Source organism: Myxocyprinus asiaticus, chromosome 41 (assembly GCF_019703515.2).
Source record: "Myxocyprinus asiaticus isolate MX2 ecotype Aquarium Trade chromosome 41, UBuf_Myxa_2, whole genome shotgun sequence".
In the NCBI taxonomy this organism is placed as follows: domain Eukaryota; kingdom Metazoa; phylum Chordata; class Actinopteri; order Cypriniformes; family Catostomidae; genus Myxocyprinus; species Myxocyprinus asiaticus.
In genome coordinates, this window is record NC_059384.1 from 2,125,001 (window position 1) to 2,130,000 (window position 5,000).

A 5,000-nucleotide genomic window follows, 5' to 3' on the forward strand; every position below is an offset into this window, starting at 1 on the left:
GTTGAAATGATTGGTTTTTCAAGAGAAATGCAGAGCGATCGATTGCACACTAACCCAAATTTCAATCATGGGCAGTCCAGAGTAACATTAATCTGATGTGTCTCATTAAATGGTTAATAAATAGATCAGTTCAGCCATCGGTTTGGATCAATGACAAAATGTGTCATTTGTGTACATTTTGTCTTTGCCTATTTGTATCAGCCTATATGTTTTACTCACAGTCAAAAATTTTACGAGTAATAGCTAAATACATGTCTTTGACATACTGTACAGGTTACATGTAAACAGGTGTTTCTTATAAGCTACGTTTTTACTTACATTTTACATACCATTACTTAGAGGAGGTGATTCCCGTTAAAACAAGCCCACATACACACACAATGTAATCAGATGCATAGATCATTAGAAAATCCACACGAAGCACAATGTGCACACAGCACATAATGTGCTATCTGGCTAAAAGCACGTTAGCTTTCGTGGATCAGATGACTTCATCAGAAATTTTGTAGTACGTTGTCCAGTATTAGAATTCAGATCGCTGCAGCCAGAGATGGAAGTCATCCAAATATGGGCAGAGAGGATTGTTCACTGTAATTACATATGGCCACCACTAGATGGTGCCAAGTACATGACACAGACTCAATGATGACTCAAATGACACAGAATGGAACTGAATGAGATCTCATTACTCATGCCTGCATGCTTAGGAGAGAGAGCATACCTTTAGTAATTGTTGTATTTGCATGTGTTATTAGTTCTTATGCATGTATGTGACAAATAAAACTTTGAACTTGCACTTATGTACAATTATTATGTTTTATTTGTTTGGAGAGGCTTTTTGGACACATGCAGACGTTTTTGGACACTAGGATAAATTATTTTTGTTATGCTCTAATTTTTGATTGCTTTGTCATATCAACACAAAATTTGACTCATGTTACGGGTGACATGATTGGGAACAAAACAAAAGCTGTTTTTCGGAGCCCCCTTATTTACACCCAGAGATATATAATGTCAAATAAGAAAAATAAGCCTTTAATTTTTGGCATGCCACTGAAACGGGAAATCTTTAAAAACACCTTCAGAGCTTAAAGAGTAAAATAAACAGAAACCTGTTTATATCAGTAGATTTACAGTAAAACATGATTTGGCCAATTATGAGTCTTTTTATCTAGTAAGGACTGCTGAAGATGTATTTAAAAGTTAGTTTTGGACATGCGGATATCTTTGTTCCTCTGACATTTCCGGTTAGCTGTCAAACTCATTCAAAACAACAACGGAAGGTGATTCATTCATAGTGACTCTTGCACTAATGTCTAAATGATTGTCATAACATGTCAGCATTAAAATGTGGACTGTGTTGTTCAGAGGCTGGATGCTCTCTGGATGCCTGGAACTAACAAAAATGAGTGTTTAGCAGTGATGTTGGGTCCATATGTCCCTCTGATTATGGGTCACTCACTGGTATCACTTTTACTGCCAATGACGCAATAATAATCCATTGGTGTCTGAACATTTACAGTGACTTACGGCTAAAATAATTCTTTCACCCTATGAAAACATGTAGAGATCTCGTGCAGCCACAACTGCAACCTTAAACGTAGGTGAAGAAATGTTATCAATGTCCTTTCAGATGAAAACAAAAGTCTTATAAAAACAATTTGAATGTTAAACTGCACTGGGGTTGAATGGGTTGTATAATGTTGCATTCTTGATTCTGAATGAATGAGAAATGTTTTAAGGTGTCAATTAATTTCTAAAGCTGCACGACTATGAAGTAGTTACAGGTTTGTTGAACATATTACAGCTCCTTACCACTACTTTATGTTCTTTCCCAATTAAGTTTCAAATAAACATAACATAAGTGCCATTCAGGGTAACACAGCAAAAAAAAATAAAAAAAAAAAAAATGATAAAAGCAAAATAACTGATGAATTGACTCTGGACTGTTTAATTACTGAAAATGAATACACACCAGAAGTGTAACTGTTTCCCGTCATGGCCATATTACCACCTTGGCTGTGCAATACTTTTAAATCAATTATTTTGTACTTACAGTATCTTGCATCATTTGATTAAGGCATGAACCAGGTAAAAACCTGACACATCAATCTAGTTCATAATGCACATATTAATATTCAGCGGCATTACGACAGTCTTATGCACAGTTGTATGGTAATCTCAGTCACCATTCACTTTTTTTTTTCAAACAACGAAAGTGAATGGTGACTAAGGTTAACAGAAATAAAGTCACACAGGTTTGGAATAGTCTGACGGTGAGTAAATTATGACAGAACTTTTATTCTTAGGTAAACTATCCCTTTACAAACTTTTTGAAAGCTTCAAACTAAATAAATAAATAATAATAATACAAAAAAGTGTTGGTCCAATCCTTTGGTAAATACAGTTAATACCTCCTCGTTTAATATTCCAGTCAAAAGTGGAAGTAAAATATTGTTCACACTTGTGGGTCAAAATGCATGTTGCTGTTGTTCAGAACTTTAATCTGGCAATGCAAACAAACATTTATATCCACACAAACCTCGGGTCAGTAACATTATGTAGGAGACTCGGGCCTGCCCTCACAAATCCCTCCAGTAAATGAACACATCAATTATTTACAAGCCTCAATTTCTACTCTAAACAATGACAGAAGCCTTTGGATGTGTTGATGTTAACAAGCCCTCCAGTTCTCGTTAAGTTGGATCCTCTGAGTTTGATAGCGAGATTAATAATTTAATCCAAGAGCACGGCTAAAAAAATCCACAGATAAAATTCCTTCTGAATGAAAAGTTATGAGGGCAGGAAAGACAACCGTTCACTATAATGTCTTATTTTGAGTGTGAATCTTACTAAGAAACTAAATTAGTATTGTTCAATTCAATGTATTTTGTATAAATGTTTAACAGTACATATTATTTCAAAGCAGCTTTACTGAAAATACAAAACAATATTAATATCAATAATAAAATGTCACCCCAGAATCAAAATAAAAATGATAAATTATATTTTGCATGTATTTTTTGCATTGTGACAATTTTATATAATAAAATAATGCCATAACTGTCCTGAAAACAGGCTTTGTGTTCTTTATGAAAAATGTAATTTCTTTTACATAGCAAAAAATAAATTAAATTAAATATGATATATAAAAAATAATATAAACCTATAAAAAATATATACAAAATAAATAAATAAATAAATATGATATTTTATGTCTTGTTTTCCAATACAAATATCTCAGCATTTTTAAAGCAAGATTGTGGCAGGGCGGAGGGCGGGGCCGGGCTGTGATTCCGCACACCCGGCCCCTAATTAGGCTAATTAAGCCCGAGAGGGATAAAGGCGACCTGAGACGGCAGTGCGACCTGACACCTGTGTGTGTCTCTTTTGGTTCAGTTTCTCATTAAAATATTATTTATATCATCAAGCTGGTTCTCGCCTCCTCCTTTCCATTGAGATGTGTTACACTGGTGCCGCAACCCGGGAAGGAGGACTTCCTGGAGTGGGAGGACCGCTGCCAGGGGCAGGGGAGACCCCTTCTCTCCACCGGAATGTGGCGGGGCGTTCCGTCCACCAGGGGCCGGAGGACTACCTCCGATCCACGCTGTTGTCCGCTAGATGGTGGAGGAGTGGCCGAGGACCAGGCTATGGCGTATCGGAGAACCGGCGAGTAAATTATTATTTTTCTTTTCTCTCTCCTCTCTCTCTCTCCCACTGCAGCTCTGCGTTGGCCTTTCCCTCTCTTTTAAATATTATTATGGTGTTTTTTAGTTGGTACGATCAATGTTACAGTGTGTAGGTACCGCATTTTTTTTTTTGTTGTTATTGTTATTGCTTCCCTCCCTTTGTCCCCTCCCTGATCCAGGTAGACGAGGATGACCTTCCGGCAGATGGGTTGGATGTACGTCATGCCAGGGGCTACCCAGCCTGAGAAAATGAGGGAGGAATGTGGCAGGGCAGAGGGCGGGGCCGGGTCATGATTCTGCACACCCGGCCCCTAAATAGGCTGATTAAGCCCGAGAGGGATAAAGGCGACCGGAGACGGCAGTGTGAGAGAGAGAGACACCTGTGTGTGTGTCTTTTGGTTCAGTTTCTCATTAAAATATTATTTATATCATCAAGCCGGTTCTCGCCTCCTGCTTTCCATTGAGATGTGTTACAAAGATAAATTTACTTGATTTTATTATATGATGTTACTTCATATTTTGTCTTTTTTTTTCCTTTTTGTTTTTTGAGAAATCTAGCTAAATATATTTTTTATGCTTATACAGTTGAAGTCAGAAGTTTACATACACTTAGGTTGAAGTCATTAAAAAAAAATTTTTAACCACTCCACAGATTTCATATTAGCAAACTAATCATTTAGGACATCTACTTTGTGCATGACACGAGTAATTTTTCCAACAATTGTTTACAGACAGATTGTTTCTCTTTTAATTGACTATATCACAATTCCAGTGGGTCAGACGTTTACATACACTAAGTTAACTGTGCCTTTAAGCAGCTTGGAAAATTCCAGAAAATTATGTCAAGCCTTTAGACAATTAGCCAATTAGCTTCTGATAGGAGGTGTACTGAATTGGAGGTGTACCTGTAGATATTTTACAGTATTTTAAAGCCTACCTTCAAACTCAGTGCCTCTTTACTTGACATCATGGGAAAATCAAAAGAAATCAGCCAAGACCTCAGAAAAATAATTGTGGACCTCCACAAATCTGGTTTATCCTTGGGAGCAATTTCCAAACACCTGAAGGTACCACGTTCATCTGTACAAACAATAGTATGCAAGTATAAACACCATGGCACCATGCAGCCATCATATCACTCAGGAAGGAGACGCATTCTGTCTCCTAGAGATGAATGTAGTTTGGTGCAAATCAATCCCAGAACAACAGCAAAGGACCTTGTGAAGATGCTGGAGGAAACAGTTAGACAAGTATCTATATCCACAGTAAAACGAGTCCTATATCGACATAACCTGAAAGGTTGCTCAGCAA

The 5,000-nt window shown here is 37.1% G+C and overlaps 1 protein-coding gene across 1 annotated transcript in view; it reads right to left on the minus strand.

The window, feature by feature from the left end:
- The window catches only part of LOC127431505 (potassium voltage-gated channel subfamily H member 2-like), a 285,270-nt gene that overhangs the window by 43,935 nt on the left and 236,335 nt on the right, over positions 1 to 5,000 (minus strand). The gene's annotated exons all lie outside the window — the stretch shown is intronic.